The sequence below is a fragment of the Neolamprologus multifasciatus genome, chromosome 11 (assembly GCF_963576455.1).
Source record: "Neolamprologus multifasciatus chromosome 11, fNeoMul1.2, whole genome shotgun sequence".
Classification (NCBI taxonomy): domain Eukaryota; kingdom Metazoa; phylum Chordata; class Actinopteri; order Cichliformes; family Cichlidae; genus Neolamprologus; species Neolamprologus multifasciatus.
The window spans coordinates 3,386,569-3,410,190 of NC_140449.1; the positions used below are offsets into that span (position 1 = coordinate 3,386,569).

The 23,622-nt window shown below is 42.8% G+C and overlaps 1 long non-coding RNA gene across 1 annotated transcript; it reads right to left on the reverse strand.

The window, feature by feature from the left end:
• Positions 1-10,423: 10,423 nt before the first annotated feature.
• Positions 10,424-15,080, reverse strand: LOC146507618 (uncharacterized). Its single transcript, XR_014877034.1, has 2 exons — positions 14,011-15,080; positions 10,424-13,357 (listed from the first exon to the last, which is right to left on the reverse strand). It is a non-coding gene; the product is annotated as an uncharacterized LOC146507618 (long non-coding RNA).
• Between the last annotated feature and the right edge of the window lie 8,542 nt (positions 15,081-23,622).

Here is a 23,622-nt window from a genome sequence, read left to right on the forward strand (position 1 = left end):
AATAGAGCTGGCTCCAGGTTAAAGATATTTAACCAGCTTAAAAAACTACAGATGTTGTTTTATTACAAGAGACACACAGCTATAGATAAATGAGTTTCCTAATGTCTTCTCAGCCTCCCATAACTCTAGACAAAGGGGGGTAACAATTTTAATACATAAAATATTAATTTCACACAGTTATAGATCCAGAGGGTAGATTCTTTATCATTAAATTATCTATACTTAACAAAAAGCTATGTTATGTAAGTATATACGGTCCAAATGTTGATGACCCCTCATTCTTCTTTTTGTAGTGCCCCCTCTGAACAGCTAGATTGCTCACTTGTTCTTGGGGGTGACCTCATCTTTAGACTAAATGAAGAAATGGACAGACTCAGTGGAGCAGGAACTCAGCACAATTGGCAGTCAACATATAATTGTGCTAATAACTGTGTGATCAATTGAAAAGGCAACAAAAGGGCACTTGATAGCCTGGCTCTGTAGCCTGTTAGGTGAAACTACATTAAAAACAGGAATAATTCTGTCATGGAAATCACTTCCGTACTTCTGAAAAAGTCTTTTGGGAAACATCTTCCAGACTAGTAGTAGTAGTAGAAGAGTCTAGGTGCTGAACGGACCTTCCTACAATGTAGTTGAAAACCTTTGAGACATCATGAAACAAAAAATCCAGCAAGGAAAATCCAGGACTGTTGAGCACCTGGGATCTTATAACAATGAGAGTGGCCCAACATTCCTCTCCCCAAAGTCCAGCAAATGTTCCTCATTTTAGACATTGACAGACTGTTGGTAAAAGATGAGGATGTCACACAGTGGGAACAGTCGCCCTGTCCCAATTATTTGTAGATGTGTTACTGCCATCAATTTTAAAACAAGATATTTTGGACAACTTCTCGATTTAAATATTTGATGTTTTCTACATTCTATTGTGAATAAATTCGAGATAAAGTTTGAGATTTGCAAATCACTGTGTTCTGTTTTTAGTTCGACTTTACACAGCATCTCAGCTTTTCTGTAATCATGTAGCCAAACAAAAAAAACTATGTTACTGATTCTGAGACTGGACTCAGCCAACCACACAAGGACATGTGCTGACTTACCAGGATAATAATTGCCAGATGTATATGTTTTCCTTTCCATATTGAGGTAGAAATGTTGAGGATTGCTATATAAAAATTCCCTGGAATGCAGAAACCGACAACAGGATATGAAAAAAACACAGCTAAGAACCATCTCTCCATCAAAACTGCTCTGTTGCCTGTGTAACACTGCTTTTCAGTGCTGACACCAAAACGGAACAATTGATTTCCTCTTTTATCCGATACATTTAAACTAAAAGAGCGATATTTTACAGCCATTTGCATTCACAAAGCAATTACTCAGGATACCTCATTTTTTTATTTCAAGTTTAACACACTTTTAAAAGGTTTAATTCAGAATTGTTATTGAGACTGAAAATGCTACACATGGTTTTGTGTCTCATTCAGGGGAATGAAATGTGACAAATAATCACCATTTCATGGTTCAGATGGGGTGAAGTGTAACGGAGTGCATCATAAACTTCCATTCCAGCAATTCCTTACTGACAATGCGTTACTCAGTCAGTGCCAACCTCCTGCAGAGGGAGTGCACGGGTAATGATCACCCAGGGGTAACTGTTAATTCATAGCAGATTGCAGCCATGTCGAGGGAAGCTGAGAGATCTGAGTTTAATTATCCTTCATGTTCACTTCTGTCACATTTACCAACTTACATTTATCACTTCTCAGATTTTCAGTTAAAATTGGTTTTAACTTTGAAATTAAACAGTTATGCCAAACAGCAACAAGAAGAAAATGAAAACTGTTATGCTCTCATCTATTTTTCCAACGCATTCTTCGTAGTCCAAAGTATGCACTACTTACTGTGCACAAAAACCGAGCATTATCTTAGATGAGAATTTATATTTGAGTTGATTTACCAAACACTGGGGTTAGGGTTAGCATGTTTACTTTACATGCTTACATTTAAACTTTTTGCATATTTGTGTTTAAATTCATTAATCACACACATTTAAATCAGGTGAATTCACATTTACCTCAATTTCAAACCTTCTATCTTGTGCTCGGTTAATCACACTCTGAACAAGGACGTTTGGGATTGCGTCTCTGGTTGAGTTGAATTGTAGGTTAGTGTAAAGCTGTCTCCAGCCTGCATAATTATTTTGCTGGTTCTCCACATTTTGTGAGTTTTAGTTGTACAGAACTGCGCATGTATCACTTGATGGTCAATTAAAGTGTGTTTAAGGGTATTTTTTCGTCCACCACATTTTAAAAATGCCTGTTGAAACTGCTGTACCTCTCTCCTGACCTCATCCAAACATATTTTAATTTGATATTTATTTAGATCCAAGATGGTGCCGAGCAATGTTCCCTCTAATGTTTCACGTGTCTGAGCGAACACACAAACTCCCTGAGAGTCCCTTGGACCACTGTGAGCAACAGCAGACGTGTGCACTGTGGTCACGCCAGCATCCAATCCATCCAAGTTACATGTTTATTAAAATAATCAAATTCCAGCATTTACATTTATGTTAGACTACTTTTAATTAACTGCTTTAGCCCACTTACAATAAAAATTTAAAAAAAAAAAAATCTTGTTCACGACCTGTGTAGTATGTTAACACTATTGGAAGTAAAAATAACTTGAACTCCAATTTTGAAAACACAACTTTATTTTTATAAAGCTCTGACTTAAGTCTGTGGTCTGGGAGAGAGTCTGTAACTCTCTGTCTGCAAAATACAGTAAATAATGACCAATGTTGGGCAATTAATTATATAGTTACTTTTTCAAAAAAGTAACTGAGTTATGCAAACAAAGTTTTTGCATAACCTGGCCTATCAACACAATTTAAAAACTGGTATAAAGTCCACACTTCAATTGTTCCGTCTGTCCTGCTCACGTCTCCAATGGTTGTACACGTTGTCATTAACGTGGCTTCACTCCAAATCAGCCACACCGCTTTGCTCTCTAAAACACTGGTGTCGGCACATAAGGACGCTGTCATAGCCTGTCAACGACGCTGATTCCTGAATATTCCTGAATGTGAATCGCGTGATTGGCTGGACTATGGGATAAGGTGGCATCGTTCTAATCCCATACTGGAGCAGCCAGTCACTTACTGACTAACACTGCAAAACAGAATTGTTAACGTATATATCAATCAATCAATCAATCAATCAAAGCTTTATTCGCCACATGCAGGTTGCCCTGCAGTGAAATGGGACCCCCCCGACCTTACACACACAACACAGACATTACATTACAAGTCGGAGATCGGTAGCGTTACAGAAAAACACTGAAATGTACACTACAATGGGAAAGTACAAGAGGAAAAAAAGAGACCTCTACTCATGCTGTGCTTCCATGGTAGGACAGCATGAGAACAGGAAATAAAAAAAACTCATTTTTTAAACTCAAAAGCACATAAATGTCCACAGCACAACTTTGTGAAAGACATGACAAGCCACAGGATTGGGTGGGGGGTGAGGAGTAATCCGAAGTGATCACAGCAGCCGCCCTGCACAGCGCTACCATTCCAGCGCGGCACACAGACCCGCCGTGTTCCCCCGCAGGAAACAAGCATCGAAGGTGTTTCGAGGGGGGGGGGGGGGGGGGGGGATGAGTGTGTGCTTATCCGTGTAAGTGTATGTGTGTGCGTGTCCATAGTTCAGCTGAGACAGTGTCCTTCGCCCTGCCAGGCTAAGTAAACAGTCTTCCAGCCAACCCAGGTGGCCTTGCATGGAATGGGAAGAACAGACTCAACACAGTCATTATCAGGGAGTTTTTGTTCAGCTCCAGCCTTGAGACCACAGCTGGCGCCGAAGGGGTAGCCGCATTATAATGGTGATTTTACTTTTACAAACAACTCATGAGAATTTCAAGCTGTTTTTAACGCTCTGACACTGGTCTCTCAATCTCCCGTTGGATAGCTGCGAGTTTCTCCATGATGTTATTTACCTTCAATTCCATGGTCTTATCAGTCTTTTGCTCAAATAGCAGATTCTGAGACCTTACAACTGTAGCCAACTGATCCGCAATGTAATCCAGCTTCCGCGCAGAGGTGTTATTCTGAGTTGATTCTTTCCTGATGTAATCCAATATACACTCAGCTCCGATCAGCAAGAACCCTGTTATCATGGTTCCGAATAGGTCGATATCTTCAGCGTCCTCAATCGCCAGTCCCGCCAGGCACACGATCCTCCATGTCTGCCACCCGTCCATCGTGTATCCGGCAGGGAAAGTCCCTCCAGGGCACTCGGGCTCTCCCGAGCCCAGACTTCTCGTTGAGAAAAGGGTATGTATGTATACATATACATACATATGTACATATATATATATATAAACACCCAGCACGCCCCTGCGGGCGGTTTATCCTTCAAGCTCGGGTCCTCTACCAGAGGCCTGGGAGCTTGAGGGTCCTGCGCAGTATCTTAGCTGTTCCCAGGACTGCGCTCTTCTGGACAGAGATCTCCGATGTTATTCCCGGGATCTGCTGGAGCCACTCGCTTAGCTTGGGAGTCACCGCACCTAGTGTTCCGATTACCACTGGGACCACCGTCACCTTCACCCTCCACATCTTCTCGAGCTCTTCTCTGAGCCCTTGGTATTTCTCGAGCTTCTCGTGTTCCTTCTTCCTGATGTTGCTGTCATTCGGAACCGTTACATCGATCACTACGGCCGTCTTCTTCTGTTTGTCTACCACCACTATGTCCGGTTGGTTAGCACCACCATTTTGTCCGTCTCTATCTAGAAGTCCCACAAGATCTTAGCTCGGTCGTCCTCCACCACCCTTGGGGGCGTCTCCCATTTTGACCTCGGGACTTCCAGGTTATACTCGGCACAGATGTTTCTGTATACTATGCCGGCCACTTGGTTATGGCGTTCCATGTATGCCCTTGCCTGCTAGCATCTTGCACCCTGCTGTTATGTGCCTGATTGTCTCAGGGGCATCTTTACACAGCCTGCACCTGGGGTCTTGCCTGGTGTGATAGACCCCAGCCTCTAAGGATCTTGTACTCAGAGCTTGTTCTTGTGCTGCCATGATTAGTGCCTCTGTGCTGTCTTTCAGTCCAGCTTTGTCCAGCCACTGGTAGGATTTCTGGATATCAGCCACCTCCTCTATCTGCCGGTGGTACATACCGTGCAGGGGCCTGTCCTTCCATGATGGTTCCTTGCCTTCCTCCACTTTCTTGGGTTTTTGCTGCCTGAGGTATTCATGGAGCACGCTGTCAGTTGGGGCCATCATCGTGATGTATTTGTGGATGTTCGTTGTCTCATCCTGGACTGTGGTGCTGACACTCACCAGTCCCCGGCCCCCTTCCTTTCGCTTAGCATACAGTCTCAGGGTGCTGGACTTGGGATGAAACCCTCCATGCATGGTAAGGAGCTTTCTTGTCTTGATGTCAGTAGCTTATATCTCCTCCTTTGGCCAGCCTATTACCCCAGCAGGGTACCTGATCACGAGCGGGGCGTAGGTGTTGATAGCCCGGATCTTGTTCTTACCGTTCAGCTGACTCCTCAGGACTTGCCTGACCCTCTGCAGGTACTTGGTGGTTGCAGCTTTCCTAGCGGCCTCTTCATGGTTCCCATTCGCCTGTGGGATCCTCAGGTACTTGTAACTGTCCTCTATGTCTGCAATGTTGCCTTCTGGTAGTTTGTTCCCCTCTGTTCTGACTACCTTCCCTCTCTTTGTTACCATCCGACTACACTTCTCCAGCCCGAACGACATTCCGATGTCATTGCTGTATATCCTGGTGGTGTGGATCAGTGAATCGATGTCTCGTTCACTCTTGGCATACAGCTTGATGTCATCCATGTACAGGAGGTGGCTGACAACTGCTCCATTACGTAGTCGGTATCTGTAGCCAGTCTTGTCAATTATCTCACTGAGGGGGTTCAGGCCTATGCAGAACAGCAGTGGGGACAGAGCATCTCCTTGGTAGATCCCACACTTGATGGTGACTTGTGCTATAGGCTTGAGGTTGGCCTCCAGTGTTGTACGCCACATACCCATTGAGTTCCTGATGAAGGCTCTCAGGGTCCTGTTGATCTTATATAGTTCGAGGCATTCTAGGATAAAGGTGTGGGGCATTGAGTCATAGGCCTTCTTGTAATCAATCCAGGCAGTGCACAGGTTGGTCAGTCTGGTCCTGCAGTCTCGGCTGACTGCTTGGTCTGCCAGTAGCTGGTGTTTTGCGCCTCTGGTATTCTTGCCTATCCCTTTCTGTGACCCGCTCATGTATTGACCCATGTGCCTGTTCATCTTAGCTGCTATGATGACTGACAGGAGCTTCCACGTGGTGCTGAGGCAGGTTATTGGTCGGTAGTTGGAGGGGACCGGTCCCTTCTGGGGGTCCTTAGGGATCAGGACTGTCCGGCCTTCGGTTAGCCATTCCGGGTGTCTCTCGTCAACTAGCAGCTGGTTCATTTGTGCTGCCAGGCGCTCGTGGAGTGCAGTCAGCTTCTTCAGCCAGCAGGCGTGAACCATGTCAGGGCCTGGTGCTGTCCAACTCTTCATACTGGAGACCCTTTCTTGGATGTCTGCCACTGTGATGGTTACTGGACCCTGTTCGGGGAGGTCGCTGTGGTCTGCCTTCAGATCCACTAGCCACTGAGCATTGCCGTTATGGGTTGCGTCCTTCTTCCATATGCTCTTCCAGTATTGCTCCGTCTCCAGCCTTGGTGGTGCTGTTCTCATATTGTTCCCCTGCCACTGAGAGTACACCTTGGCTGGTTCTGTGGAGAACAGCTGGTTTATTCTCCTGCGTTCTATCTCTCAGGTGTATCTCTTCAAGCGGCTGGCCAAGGCTGTGAGTCGTTGCTTGGCAGTTTCCAAGGCCTCAGGTATGGACAGCTTCCTGTACTTCTTAGGCACCTTCCTCATCGCGCCTTTCTGCAACTCCAATAGTTGGCTAACCTCCCTCCGTGCTATCTTGATCTTAGCCTCTAGCCTCCTTCTCCATGGAGGGTACTGCCCCTTGTGGCTGTTCAACTTGTAGCCAAGCATCTCACTGATCACTGCTGCCGTACTGTAGATCAGCTTGTTAGTGTCGGTAATTGTGGCTGTAGGTATCGTCTGTAGTGCTGCATTAACATCATCTAGCAGACCTTCTGAGGGTACTTCACGTAATCTTGGTAACCAGCTACGGTTACCAAGATTACGTATATATATATATATATATATATATATATATATATACACACACACGCACACACACACATACACACAGAAGTTGTCTCATTATCATTTTGTATTTGGTTCAGTTTGGCTCTCTTCCCTGAGACATGTGCCCTTGTTTGATTGCTTCTTGATAATCTTCTGATAAAGTGTTTGTTGATCAAGAGCTGTTAACTCTGTAATCTTTAAATCCACAACTAATTAGAGTACAATCTAAGCAGATAATCTAATCTGTTCTCCACAGACATCTAGTGACATACAGCAGGGACAAGAAAAAAGACCAACTAAGGAATGTCTGTGAATTTGTGAATGCATTTTGTGGTTAAATATTTAGAGAGAAGCTACTTTTTCTTGGCGTTTTGTGAATGAATAAATCTAAAAATCGTTGTTCACATCCCCCCTCATGTGATGTACTTGATGTGTTTCTCCACTGAGTTTGTGCGATCACTTAATTGTGAAACATCTGATTTTCACCCAGGTGTCATCTACATACCTGAATCAGTGTTCCAGGTAAAATCACAGACTTCTCTGATCCTCTTCCTCTGATGGCCACCCCTCCCCACGTTGTTAGCATTCAACTGGGTCTATGAACAAAACAGTTTTTCCACAGTGTTCGTAACACCAGTGATGATCAAGATCATGTTTAACAGTGCGCTGGAAAAAAACAAACCTTTATTGCTTTTCATCAACAGTGTTGCACATGTCAATGATTTAATGATGTGTTCTCCCTCTAAGCAGGCCTGTGAGTTTGAAAGAAAAACGCTGTTGAAATACCAGAGGACAGTCACAAGGTGAGCCTCTCCAAATTACTATAGGTTTCAGACAAAGTCCCCTACCTGGGACATGTGATCAGATTAGATAGTAACGCACTCCCTCCAAAAAAGAATTGCAGCAATCCAATCCATTCCAAAGTCACAAAGAAATTTTCTTGGTATAATGTAATTTTGCTGCCAGTGGACACCCGGGTATGCTGTGCACTATCAGCAGTGATACATGGGAGGGGAGTGACTGCACACTGACAAACGATAGTGGACTGATGACACAAACAAAGCATTGACTGACTACAGAGGTTGCCAACTGTAGGATTACCATTCAAGCAGACAGTGGATGAAAAGGGTGGATGCATGCTTTGTTGCAGCATTGAGGAATGACAAAGACCAGCAGGCCTTCCTCTAACTGCAAGCAGTTGCAACAGCTGAAAAGGCAGTTATAGCATCACATGACCTTGTTGGCCATTCAGCGTACATAACAGGAGAGGCACGAGTGATAAACCATATCATCCTGAACATTTGTTTTCCTCATTATGCTAAATTGAAACCTGGAAAATACCATTTGTCAAAGGAGGGATGGTTTACAAATGGATTCCAAATTTGCTCTCAAAAATTATTTGCAACTAACAAACTAGATTTTTGATCGTCTACAAATGGATCTTAGCTTTGAAACAGTAGGTTAAAGTCACCCTTCCACCACCGGCCCTTTGAGAAACCTTACACCCTTACAAACCAGGAAACTAGTCAGAGATGTCCAAAGAAAAAGCTGGCAGCAGAAACAGTGGCAGGCTTTATTGACAATCCAGACAGAGGTTAAAGTCAAAGGTCGTACTTCATGGCAGCCATTGCAAGAGCATTCGAGGACCACAGCCATATTCCAAAGGATTCAATTTCAAATCACAAGCAGCAATGGTGGTGGTGCTCTGAAATGTGAGTAAAGTTTTAAAATAACCTATTTGTGTGTCACTAACTACACTTTTGATATGTTTTTATAACAAAGAATGTAGTGGTGGAATCTTCAAAACTCAAAGCAAATTTGCAAAAGTAAAGTGAATAAACATTAAACAACAGATTATTTAGCAGGCTAGGAAATCAGCCCTAAGAATCTAAGAACGGTATCAACATGATGCTCCTTTTACAAATATTTTTGTCATTTCTACCCCAAAATTGATGGTTAAAACAAGTACAACACCTATGAACATCAAGAAATAAAGACCCTGCCTGGTGCCTTGTCGTGCGCTTTGCCTTTGTCCCGGTTTGCTACGAGTTCAGGAGGGGATCTGCTAACGGACACCACAGGAGTCTGCAAGCGTATGTATGTATGTGTGTGTGTGTGTGTGTGCGCATGCGCAAAACCCCCCCAATAATTGCTAAAAGAAATTAAATTTGTAGTTTAAATAAACTCTAAATGCATTTAGGATGTTTTTTTTACTCACTTTATGTCTCTTCCATGATGTTATTTCTCTCTCCAACAATGTAGGTTACAATTATATTAGCATGACAAATTATGCAGATTAGGCAATGACATCGTTTAGTGACTTCTAGCAACTTTTAGGACAGCCAATAGCGATTTCTTCTCAGTGATTACTGAGGAGTTGGCAACACTGGATGCGGGTGCTTGTTGGCCCAGGGTGTGTGGCCTCATGGTCCTGTGTGGTCCTGGGTGTCTGGGCCTTGGGGCCCTGCTCTCAACTCGTACCAAGGTGGCCGACCTATAGCAGGGTCGACTGCCCATTGCCTACAGTCCTCTTTGGCCGTGGGCTTCCCATCTGGGGCCTCCCTCCTTCTCCTGCTGGGAGGGGCGTGCAGATGCCAGTTTCCTGAGCAACATGATCCCCCTCCCCTATCCATAAAAGGTGACTATGTGGAGAGGGTGTCCTCCTTCAAGTTCCTCGGCACCCACATATCCGAGGACCTATCCTGGTCCACAAACACATCAGCCCTAGTAAAGAAAGCGCAGCAGCGCCTCCATTTCTTGAGGGTCCTGAGATGGAACAGGCTGCAGACTGAACTCCTAGTGTCCTTCTACCGTGCCACTATCGAGAGCGTGCTGGTGCACGCCATCCCTGTGCGGTATGCTGGTTGCACAACAGCTGACAAGAAGAGACTACAGAGGGTCATCAGAACTGCAGAGAAGGTGATCGGCTGTCCACTCCCCTCCCGGGACTTAATTGCCAGCTCAAGATGTCTCTCCAGAGCCAGGGCAATTATAAAGGACCACCTCCATCCTAACACCACCTCTTCAACTTCCTGCCCTCTGGAAAAAGGCTCAGATCCATCAGGTGCAAAACCAACAGACTAAAAAACAGCTTCTTCCCGTGGGCTGTCAGAAATCTTAATGCAAACTAAGAGTGTGTAAAGACTTCCCCAACACATCCACCCTGACACTGCTGTTGATCATCTATGTGCAATATCTCAGTCTTTCCATGTTCTGTGCAATATTTGGTCACTTGGTGTTCGCTCGCTCTGTGGTATAGTATCGCTTCCTGTTCCTGCTCAAACACAGTGGTGTTTCTGAGTAGCTTATTTGCTTAGCAGTTTAATTAACAACTTTTAAATACATTCTTTTTTCACAGTATAATCTTCACGTGCTTCATCCGAAGCACACTTTCTGTGTACTCACTACCTAATTTATAGTATTCACTCACTGTCTCTGTACTGTTTCGCTAGCTTAGCTCGTAGCCGACCCGTTATCACCATGGCTACTTCACCTGTCCCTTCTGCACTTTCTTGCTCATTGTGTCAGATGTTTAGTTACTCCTCGGCCTCCTTTAGCAGTAATGATATCTGTAACAAATGTAGCATATTTGCAGCTCTGGAGGCCAGGATTACTGAACTGGAGACTCGGCTTTGCACCCTTCTCTCACCCTTAGCTAGCCAGGCCCCTGTAGCTGGTGCAGCCGAAGATAGCGTAGGCCCCGCTAGCTGTTCCCCGGCAGATCCCAAGCAGCTGGGGAAAGACGGCTGGGTAACGGTGAGGAGGAAGCGTAGTCCTAAACAGAAGCCCCAGGTACACCACCAACCCGTTCATTTGTCTAACCGTTTTTCCCCACTCGGTGACACACCCGCTGGGGGTCAAACTCTGGTAATTGGTGATTCTGTTCTCAGACATGTGAAGCTAGAGACACCGGCAACCATAGTCAATTGTCTTCCAGGGGCCAGAGCAGGCGACATTGAAGGAAATTTAAAACTGCTGGCTAAGGGTAAACGTAAATTCAGTAAAATCATAATTCACGTCGGCAGTAATGACACCCGGTTACGCCAATTGGAGGTCACTAAAATCAATATTGAATCGGTGTGCAACTTTGCCAAAACAATGTCGGACTCTGTAGTTTTCTCTGGTCCCCTCCCCAATCAGACCAGGAGTGACATGTTTAGCCGCATGTTCTCCTTAAATTGCTGGCTGTCTGAGTGGTGTCCCAGAAACGATGTGGGCTTCATAGATAATTGGCAAACCTTCTGGAGGAAACCTGGTCTTGTTAGGAGAGATGGCATCCATCCCACTTTGGATGGAGCAGCTCTCATTTCTAGAAATATGGACAAATTTATTAAACCCCTCAAAACATGACTATCCAGAGTTGGGACCAGGAAGCAGAGTTGCAGTCTTACACGCCTCTCTGCAGCTTCTCTCCTCCTGCTACCCCCCCAAAAACCCATCTCCATAGAGACTGTGTCTGCTTCCAAAAAGACAAAAAACAAACTTAAAACCAGCAACAAACAACTTAAACATTTACAAAGAAAGAACAATACAGTATCCACATCTGAACCAAAGAGTAAAACAGTGAAATGTGGATTATTAAATATTAGGTCTCTCTCCTCCAAGTCTCTGTTAGTACATGACTTAATAATTGATCAACAAATTGATTTACTCTGCCTTACAGAAACCTGGTTGCAGCAGGATGATTATGTTAGTTTAAATGAATCAACACCCCCGAGTCATTCTAACTACGAGAAATCTCGAAGCACAGGTCGAGGGGGCGGTGTGGCAGCAATTTTTCACACCAGTCTATTAACTAATGAAAGACCAAGACAGACTTTTAATTCATTTGAAAGCCTGATGCTTAACATTGTCCACCCCAGCTGTGAAACTCAGAAACCAGTCTTACTTGTTATCATCTATCGTCCACCTGGGCCTTACACAGAGTTTCTGTCTGATTTCTCAGACTTTATATCTGATTTAGTTCTGAGCTCAGATAAAATAATTATTGTGGGTGATTTTAACATCCATGTTGATGCTAAAAATGACAGCCTCAACATGGCATTTAATCTGTTGTTAGACTCAATTGGTTTCTCTCAAAATGTAAAAGAACCCACCCACCACTTTAATCACACTCTAGATCTTGTTTTAACATATGGCATAGAAACTGAACATTTAACAGTGTTTTCTGAAAACCCTCTCCTGTCTGATCATTTCTTGATAACATTTACATTTACAATAATTGATTACGCAGCAGTGGAGAGTGGACTTTATCAAAGTAGATGTCTTTCTGAAAGCGCTGTAACTAAGTTTAAGAATATAATCCAGCCACTGTTATCATCGTCAATGCCCTGTACCAACACAGAGCAGAGCAGCTATCTGAACGCTACCCCAACAGAGGTCGATTATCTTGTTAATAATTTCACCTCCTCACTACGTACGACTCTGGATACTGTAGCTCCAGTGAAAACTAAGGTCTCTAATCAGAAGTACCTGACCCCGTGGTATAATTCTCAAACACGTACCCTAAAGCAGATGACTCGTAATCTGGAGAGGAAATGGCGTGTCACAAATTTAGAGGATCATCATTTAGCCTGGAGAAATAGTTTGTTGCTTTATAAGAAAGCCCTCCGCAAAGCCAGAACAGCTTACTACTCATCACTGATTGAAGAAAATAAGAACAACCCCAGGTTTCTCTTCAGCACTGTAGCCAGGCTGACAAAAAGTCAGAGCTCTTTTGAGCCAACCATCCCTTTAACGTTAACTAGTGATGACTTCATGAACTTCTTCACAAATAAAATTTTTATCATTAGAGAAAAAATTACCAATAACCATCCCACAGATGTAATATTATCTACAGCTACTCTTAGTACCATTGATGTTAAGTTAGACTCTTTTTCTCCAATCGATCTTTCTGAGTTAACTTCAATAATTACTTCCTCCAAACCATCAACGTGTCTTTTAGACCCCATTCCTACAAAACTGCTCAAAGAAGTCCTGCCATTGATTAATTCTTCAATCTTATATATGATCAACCTATCTCTAATAATCGGCTATGTACCACAGGCCTTCAAGCTGGCTGTAGTTAAACCTTTACTCAAAAAGCCATCTCTAGACCCAGCAGTCTTAGCTAATTATAGGCCAATCTCCAACCTTCCTTTCATATCAAAAATCCTTGAAAGAGTAGTTGTCAAACAGCTAACAGATCATCTGCAGAGGAATGGTTTATTTGAAGAGTTTCAGTCAGGTTTCAGAGTTCATCACAGCACAGAAACAGCTTTAGTGAAGGTTACAAATGATCTTCTTATGGCCTCTGACAGTGGACTCATCTCTGTGCTTGTCCTTCTTGACCTTAGTGCAGCATTCGATACTGTTGACCATAATATTCTATTAGAGCGATTAGAACATGCTGTAGGTATTACAGGTATTGCACTGCAGTGGTTTGTATCATATCTATCTAATAGACTCCAATTTGTGCATGTAAATGGAGAGTCCTCTTCACACACTGAGGTTAATTATGGAGTTCCACAGGGTTCAGTGCTAGGACCAATTCTGTTTACATTATACATGCTTCCCCTAGGCAGCATCATTAGAAGACATAGCATACATTTTCACTGCTATGCAGATGACACCCAGCTCTATCTGTCCATGAAGCCAGATAACACACACCAATTAGTTAAACTGCAGGAATGTCTTAAAGACATAAAGACCTGGATGGCCACTAACTTTCTGCTTCTTAACTCAGATAAAACTGAGGTCATTGTACTCGGCGCTGAAAAGCTTAGAAATATGGTATCTAACCAGATTCTTACTCTGGATGGCATTACCTTGGCCTCCAGTAACACTGTGAGGAACCTTGGAGTCATTTTTGACCAGGACATGTCCTTCAACGCACATATTAAACAAATATGTAAGACTGCGTTCTTCCATTTGCGCAACATCTCTAAAATTAGAAATATCCTGTCTCAGAGTGACGCTGAAAAACTAGTTCATGCATTTATTACTTCTAGGCTGGACGACTGCAATTCATTATTATCAGGATGTCCAAAAAACTCACTGAAAAGCCTTCAGTTAATCCAAAATGCTGCAGCAAGAGTACTCACAGGGACTAGAAAGAGAGAGCATATTTCTCCTGTTTTGGCTTCCCTTCATTGGCTTCCTGTTAAATCCAGAATTGAATTCAAAATCCTGCTCCTCACATACAAGGTCTTAAATAATCAGGCCCCATCTTATCTTAATGACCTTGTAGTACCATATTACCCTATTAGAGCACTTCGCTCTCGCTCTGCAGGCCTACTTGTTGTTCCTAGAGTATTTAAAAGTAGAATGGGAGGGAGAGCCTTCAGTTTTCAGGCCCCTCTTCTGTGGAACCAGCTTCCAGTTTGGATTCGGGAGACAGACACTATCTCTACTTTTAAGATTAGGCTTAAAACTTTCCTTTTTGCTAAAGCATATAGTTAGGGCTGGACCAGGTGACCCTGAATCCTCCCTTAGTTATGCTGCAATAGATGTAGGCTGCCGGGGGATTCCCATGATGCATTGAGTTTTTCCTTTCCAGTCACCTTTCTCACTCACTATGTGTTAACAGACCTCTCTGTATTGAATCATACCTGTTATTAATCTCTGTCTCTCTTCCACAGCATGTCTTTTATCCTGTCTTCCTTCTCTCACCCCAACCGGTCGCAGCAGATGGCCGCCCCTCCCTGAGCCTGGTTCTGCCGGAGGTTTCTTCCTGTTAAAAGGGAGTTTTTCCTTCCCACTGTCGCCAAAGTGCTTGCTCATAGGGGGTCATATGATTGTTGGGCTTTTCTCTGTATCTATGAAGCGCCTTGAGGCGACATTTGTTGTGATTTGGCGCTATATAAATAAAATTGAATTGAATTGAATTGAATTGAATATTTTTGGTCCCAGTCTGCTTCAATGTTTCCTACACATACACCGTGTATATAGTTCCACTCACATATGTATACATATACACTGCTTTTTATTTTATTCTATTTATTTAATTATTTATTTATTTTCCACCTTCATTGTGTATTGGTTTCTCTTCTTCTTACTTTAGCACCTTTGTGGTCCAGCTACCCAATTTTGCTGTGCAAGAAATGGCACAATGACAATAAAAAGCTTTAAGTCTAAGTCTCAACATGACTTCCATGTTCGGTGTGTCTACTTGTGCTTCCCTGTGTGTTCTCACTTCCCTCGTTATCCTGCTGTGTATTTATATCAGCATCTACCTTGGTCCTGTGTCATGATCTCCCTCATTCCCTGCTGTGTCTTCTAGCTTATTTTGTATCCTCAGTTTAGTTCGTTTCCCAGTTATCTATAAAACCGACATCATTAATGATGTTATTTAACATCATTAATGATGTGGTTAAATAACATCAGACTGCACACACTACCTTGTGGCGTGCCTGTCACGTCTGGTGTGGCAGACATGTGGAGTTTGTAGAAAGGACCCAAAATGCGGCAGCTATGGTGCAGGTGAGGATTTATTGAACAAAAGTGGATACAAACAGAAATGGCGAGGGTGAGCATGAACTAAGAAAACCTAAACTGGGAAAAAACTAACAGAACTAACCAGAAACCAAGATGCAGGGAGGTACGAGGCCATACACGGAGAGACGCAGGGAGACCGAGGGGGAACAACACAGACGAACCAGCACTTAACAGAGGCAGACACAAGGTTTAAATACACAGAAGGATACGAGGGAATGAGACACAAAAGGAGGGCACAGCTGGGAGTAATCTGACCTGACGAGACAGGGGAAAGTAAACTGAACATACTGAGATCAGACGCGGATCTTCAAAGGAAAACAGGAAACACATACACGTAATGACATAACCCACAACCTTAACACAGACTGGGGGGACACAGAACATAGGAGCATGAACCATGAAACAGAAGAGTACAAACACCCCAGGTAACCAAAACACAGAATAATAATAAACTAAAACATAACAGGGGACAGGAGACGAAGGCCGGACGGGCCCCTCGGACGTAGAAAGAGTTCAGGGGGCCGGCCGTGCGGACGGCAACGGCGGCGACGACAGCCCTGGTCCGGGGGTCGGCCGTGTGGAAGGCAACGGTGGCGACTCAGGCGAAGGGGGTCTGGGGACAGCGATGGCGCCCGACCAACAGCCTGGAAAGTGGCCGGTTAACTGCAGACCCAGATGAGGCAGGACCAGGGGACGCTGAAGCTGGACCAGGCGAAGGCGAAGCCAAAGCTGGACCAGGCGAGGATGATGAGGCGGAGGCTGGACCAGATGAGGGCGAAGACTCCGAGGCTCGACCAGATGAGGGCGAAGATGCTGCAGGCGGAGGCGTGGAAGCCGGAGACGGTGGCGCTGCAGGCGGAGGTGCGCTGCCGGCGGACCCTCCAGCTGAGACAGGAGATGAAGCCCCTTGGAGTTTTGAAATTGTGTCGATAGGCCAAGTAAAACCAGACTTATGATAAAAAAAAAAATAAAGAAAATAAAAATACACGCAATGTTTTTTCTGAACAAATCAGTGGTGTTTACAGCGGGAAAAATCGGTAAAAACTGTGTTTTCTATGGACAGTTGTGGTATCGCAAGAAGTTAGTTGGTTATAGAAATATATGAGTATTCATAATAGTTATTATTCATAGATAGACATTTATGTTGTAAGAAAGTGGAAGAAGAGAGTGTCCTGTAGGAGGCAGTAAAATGGACACTGAAAAGATAAAAAAGATACTGAAAAGAAGGTTCAGTAAACAAGTTGCAACGATACTCTTTTGTAAGTCTCAGTTATTTTATTTTTGTTTTTGAAGATGCAACAACAGCGCTAGCAAACACTCTGTGCTTAGGAGTGAAAAAAGAAAAAACATCCCTTCCGTATTGGTGTTAAAGTTTACCATGTCAGCCAATCAAAATGTGGCACTTGGTTGTTTAGGGAGAAGGGGAAGTTTTTGTGGGCGAGCGAAAGAAAGAGAGAGCAAGTTTTCACATGTGGGACATTAGTGATGTTTTGTGTGTTTGGAGGCTGTAGTTATTGTGTAGTGTAGTCGTTGTTTTGTTTTGTGTGTCAGTTATACTGCTGAATGTCACATTTGCTCCAAAAAAGCAGATTTCCAGTGTAAGCACTGTCTTCACCTGGGAAACAAGACTGATGCACCTCCTGCTGTCAGACCTGCAGGGTTTGGACCTGTGGTGTTCTCCTCTGTCTTATAATGGACAGAAACTATTTTTTTGGAGTGGCACAAATCATTTGTGTGTCTTCTTATTTGATGCAGCACACCGGATTGTTCTGTAAATAGATTTAAATGGTTATATAAAAAATGCCTGAGGCCTTGGCTCTATTTTTAGGTAAATAGTACCACATAACTTTGTTGTTTGCAAAACTTGTGCATAATTTTTTAGAAATGTACAATTTGCATTTCAAGTTATGAAAATGATTCATAAAACATGCTTGTGATTTTTACAGTAAAAAATATAACTTTTCTCTACTCGGATTTTAAATGTTTTATCTGACTTTAGATCAATTGTGCTAATATAGTATGCCAAAATGAAAAAATAACTCCAAATTTAGATATATGAGGTTGTGCTGAAAATAATGATACCAAACAAGGCAAGATAAACAGTTTTTAAAGATAAAATATAGAGGTAAAATCAAAAGTAGTCAAAAACAGCCAATTATAATAATCTCCACAACACCTTGATGTGGCCACCTGCACCGTCCTGTATAGCCATGCTCAGTCTTTTGCAAGGACTGGCGCTGGTGCAGATACCACTTCAAAAAGACTTTACATATAGCACTCAGTTCAAAAGTGCAATATGTACAAAATCCAGTGGAAGGAAGGTTCCATGAATCCGATTCCCCGATCCTATGAGTCTCCCAAACAGAATGTCCCAACTCCGCCAAGCAACAAGCTCTCTCTTGGAACTCCACTGGGCTGTAGGCACTGGAAACCTTTGGATAAACTGAAACAGAGCGTTGCAGCAAGGCGATGTGACAACTACCACATTGAGCTAGACAACACTCAGGTGAAGCCCGAAGGTCAGGACCCATCTTAAATAGCAGACATCTGATTGCCAGATAATCTGCAGGTTCTTGATTGATTCAGGCGTGTCCAGGAGAGGGTGGAGATCCCAGGAGGATCCCACTCCGGTAAAGTAGGTCAACACACCCACACACAGAGCAGCAAGCACACACACAGAAAGAAAGAGAGGGGTAAAGGAAGGAGAGACTGGAGGATTTGATTTAAATGCAATCTGATGATTCAAGACTTTCTTTACTGCCCGTGCATACATTATCCCTTAAAGAGTTCTGATATGTTGTACCTCTGCTACCTTCTTGCTAATGTTACAGCCATGATATGCAGCGCTGTGCTCTCCTCCACAGATGCAACCTTTTCTCTTGGTTCCTTCTCCACATTACCCATATCATTGCTCCTGCCACACCTTTGCATCCCTTAACGCACTGCCACACCGTGCCCATATTTATTGCACTTAAAACATCTCACTAGTAGGGGAATATGAGGCCACCCCATTATACATATCTACCTTGCCTGATAGTGTAAGATGACCAGACAACCTGTCACATTTTCCCTATTTCTGCTTCTCTTTAGGAGGTTTATTTCCAGCACTTTTGTCCCAGTTATGTTTTCTTTTATTTGGTCTGCTGACACTATTACAGGTACTTCCAAGATGATGCTGCACATTAGCCTTTATTTCTGAGGCAGGAAACACTGTGCTTCCTCTGCATTTACTATGTTCATCTTATGGGTTTAACTTGCTGTGAGATCAGAGATCCTTTTAGCAGTTTTCCAGCACTCTTAACCTCCTCTATCTGCTTGTTTATTACATTTTGTTAGTTGAATTGCATTCCACTAATTCAATGATGCCCTGTTTTAAGACTGCTTCATGATCATTTTAATTGCTCATCATGTCTTTGTGTTACAATTACACTGCGCTCTGTTTCTGTTTCTACATCAGAGATTTCATCCTGTTCTTATTGTGGGTTTTTTTCTGTTTTTGCCTGTTTTTTGGCTTGTGTTCTCATTTCATTTCTTGATTTGTCACTTCCTTCTGCCATTTCCTGTCCATTCACAGCCCAGCCGGCCAACTGCCTCGCCATCCCTTCAGTAGACTCCCAAAGTCACCAGCTACATGTACTGTCTTCATCAGGCAACAATTGAAGGATCTATCCCATTTTAAATAACGGTAGGGAAAATCATCCCATCTCATTAATCTCAGTGTGCAGGAAAAACGGGTGGGAAGCCAGCAGGGATCTCACCCCTGCAACAAAAGAGTGGTTACATGCACACAGAAACACACACATGCACAGAGAGAGAGATAAAGAGAGAGCAAAAGGAGACGAGGCAGCAGGGTGAGGATGCACAGGAGGAATGGAGGAACATTAAGACTTTTCTATCATTAATTCTTAGCTAATAGATTGCTGTGTGTTTCAAAATGGATTAAATCCAGCTTGTTAGTCAGCCCATGGCTGGACCTAGAGTAAGCGATCAAATCTCTGATTTGCAGTTCATTAGCTCCAATATTAAGCGTCATAACTATTTTAAAAGCCTTACCATAAACATGGACTGGTTCTTATATAGCGCTTTTCTACTCTGTCCGAGCACTCAAAGCCCTTTATACAGCTAACTCATTCACCCAATCACACCCATTCACTTCTAAGCTTAAGTGCATACACATTCACACTCCGATGGATGCATCGGAGAGCAACATGGGGTTAGTATCTTGCCCAAGGATATTTGGCATGCAGACTGGAGCAGCCTGGGATCGAACCACCGACCTTCTGGTTAGTGGCTGATCCGCTCTGCCACCTGAGCTACAGCCACCCCATCTCTGGCAGCCTGGTGTGAATTAAGTCTTCACTCATCTCATGTAAATTTCAGTCCTCTCCACATCAACTGTCCGTTTGCTCTGTCCCTGCTCTGTGTCTGAGTGCATGGATTGGTTTTGGTGGATAAGTGGGACCTTCCCTCCTTTGGTCTAGATGCACCTGAAGTAAGCACACACCTGTCCGTGCTGTCCTCATTTGTGGCTACTACTTAAGGTAGTGGCAGTTCCTCAGTTGTTGCTGCATCTGTAGTGAAACCTGGCTTACCTAGCTACCTGACGTACCTGCAGTTTCCTATATGCAGATTCTATTGGAGAGACTCTGAAGATCAGTGAGCTGTTTTATGTTGTTGAGCTACGTGCTGTGGGTTTGTGTGAATTTGTTGATTACCCTGTCATGTGGAAGCCTCCGACCTTCACTTGTGTTGTTGTTTAAACTGTGATTCAAATTAAATAAATGGACTAAACTGATTGAGCGAGTCCTGCATTTGAGTTCTGCCAGACCCGTGGTAAATGATTCAAAATGATTCAACCAGGCCTAAGTACCTCAGGAGAACAAGAACAATTGGATCAGAATCATTTCCTAACTCACCACGCCCTCCAGAGCCCCACAGTTTCAGACAACCTACAGCCAACTGCTTTCTGCTGAGTTTGAGAAAAGTGGTGGATTCTACAGTGTGTTCATGTTTTGTGTCAAACTACTGTGATAGTTCAAACAAAAATGGAAACATTTCAGACAAGACATCTAACCCCAACACTGTGGCTCAAAGACCGTTCACGCTTCAGCTAGTAAGAGGAGTGTGAGAGATTTTCAAGCAATTTTTCTATTTCTGCTGAAACTGGGTAGGAGAAAAAAGCCCTCGGAGGTCCACCTATACATAGTTCATCAATTAAACTAAGGGTGAACTAGTCACCAAAGATCTCCCAGACTTATTTTATTTATATATCACGAAATCACAAAAACGGTTGACTCAAAAGCGGCCCATATGTCCATATGTGTTAGGTTGGATGATCACATTTAGGAACATCATAGGAAAATGAACTACAACTCCCATGAGTCCTCTGGTTAAGTTGTTCCAGGGATGGTAGGAATTACCCTAGAAGGATCTGGTCACAGAGGAAAGCATGAAGAGTCAGACGAGCAGCCCATGCAGCTCATCTTTCTAAGCTGACCCAAAGAAAACGTCTGGCTGCAGGTGAGTGTCTGTACTACGGCACAAAAGCTCATTTAGTGGTTGGCTGTTCAGTGTGGCCAAAAAGCTGTGCTCACCAATAACTAGAGATAATGGTTGCCAAAATAAGAATCACTCCTTCAAGACTGATTCCTGCTAAGATTTCTCCCAGCACTTGTCCTCACTCACTCCAAACATTAATAGACTCTGTGCAAACAAAGTTTTATTGGTCACTCTCTAAGCTACAGTTAGTTGCAATTAATTACACATGCCTCTTATTAATCTCTATGAACTGGTGCAAGTGTCTGACTTAAATGGTGCACATCTCCCTTACATTACTCACAAGACTTGCTCTGTCTTGCTCTCAATCTTGGGCAATCCAAACAAACAAACCATTTTATTCCATTTTAAGCACCTCAATCCACCACTGGGAATGGAAACTCTATGACATGAACAAATAGAGATGACCCCAAAGTAACTGGATCAGATTAAAACATACAGTGTGTGATGCCTGTCTGTACTCTATACGAACAGCTTCACCTTTCTGCACTCCTTCTTGGCTGGACCATTGTAAAATATTTTTACTCCTTAATTTGGATAAACGTCTACTTTATTAACAAAAATTATTCATAACAATATGCTCATTTTACGTACTTTACATTCAGTATGTCTAGCATCATATTGCAGAAAGCACGTTTGTAGTTGCTGTCTTGAGAGGACCACATATCCAAGAAAAAAAAAATACTGTTGATGAGTTCGCACAGGTCCAAATCTTGATTTTTTAACACACACACACACACACACACACACATATATGTATATATATATATATATATATATATATATATATATATATATACATTTATACTATTTATATATATACATATATATATATTAGGGGTGCAACGATACACAAAATTCACACTTCGGTTCGATACTTTGGTGTCACGGTTCGATATTTTTTCGATACAAAAAAATGTTCATGCTTTTTTAATTTGTCATTTATTAAAATTATAAATATATATTTTAACTCAAAAGTACAGTTTTTAGATTTAATGTTGCTGAAACAACAAAATAATCTATCTGATGGAGAAATCCCTCATCTTTGGAAAAGAGAGTTTATTACAGAGAAATGTCTCTTTCCAAAATAAAAGCTATACTATACGCTTCTTCTGGGCTATATTCTCAGCAGCATATTAAACATATCAGGTCCCCATAAGGAGAATCATGTGCTAACGGCTGTCTAAATGACTCGGGTAAAGTTTGTAGCATGCATGCTTGTTGTTTTTGTCTGCTTCCACTTGTCTTTGCACGAGGATCATGTCAGAGTAAATGTGCAGTCATATTCGTTGTGTTCCCACTAGTGCTGTCAGCGTTAATCTGAAATTACGTTAACGCCACAACGCGGCAAATCTCCGTTAACAAGCTACCGCGGATCGCCCGTGCGTGGGGCTGGACGGCCAACACGTTAACGAGCTAACTGCGCTAACACACTAGTTCCCACCCATGTAATTGAGCATTGCTGGCACATCCAACATACTGTTTTACTTTAGTCCATGACGCGCTTACCTTCAGGGTCATACGTCACATGAAAACCAAAATAGTTCCAAACGCCAGATCTGAATGAGGGTGGGGGAGGTTCAATTTGCCATGTTGCAACGAGCTTAGCTTCTGTCTGCTAGCTTGCTCTGCGCTCAGTGAATCTGCGTTCGACTACTCCGCCTAGGCTGCACTGTCGAGCACAGATCCACTGAGCGCTCAACACAGACAGCATCGTCAGAAGGAAAGTTGATAAAATAAATAAAAAATTTTGTATTGTTTGATACATATGTGTACCGAACCGAAAGCACTGTATCGAACGGTTCAATATCGATACGAGTATTGTTGCACCTCTAATATATATATATATATATATATATATATATTCAAATAATTTAAAAAAATGTTTTATTTACCTGTTACTACCACACACCAAATCCGGTCGTTGGTACTTCCTGGCTTGTGTAGCCACTAGGTAACAAAAGCTCAAAACTGCCCCTAGCATCCTGGAGCACTTCTGTAGTCTTTTGTACGTGCTTCTGAGTTTTTACGTGTTTTGTCTCTAGGGGCCAGCGTAAATATACTTTTATTCATTCACTCCACATAAAATGTAAAAAACAAACTATAAAATACAAAAAACAACTATTTACATTTCAACTTTTAACTATTTACATTTTCCGCTTTCTCCTTTTAAACAAATTTAAAGTGAAACAACACAAAACACTGCAAACCACAACACAATAAAATATAAATTAAAATATGCAAAACAAAAAAAGGGATGCACCTTCTCTGTCATATAGGCCTGGGATGATTTTTTGGGAGAGTGTTTTCCTGCTTGGAATTGCATACATAGGATTCACTGCATGAATAAACTTTCTGAATCCTGAAACTGAAAATAGTTGTGGATG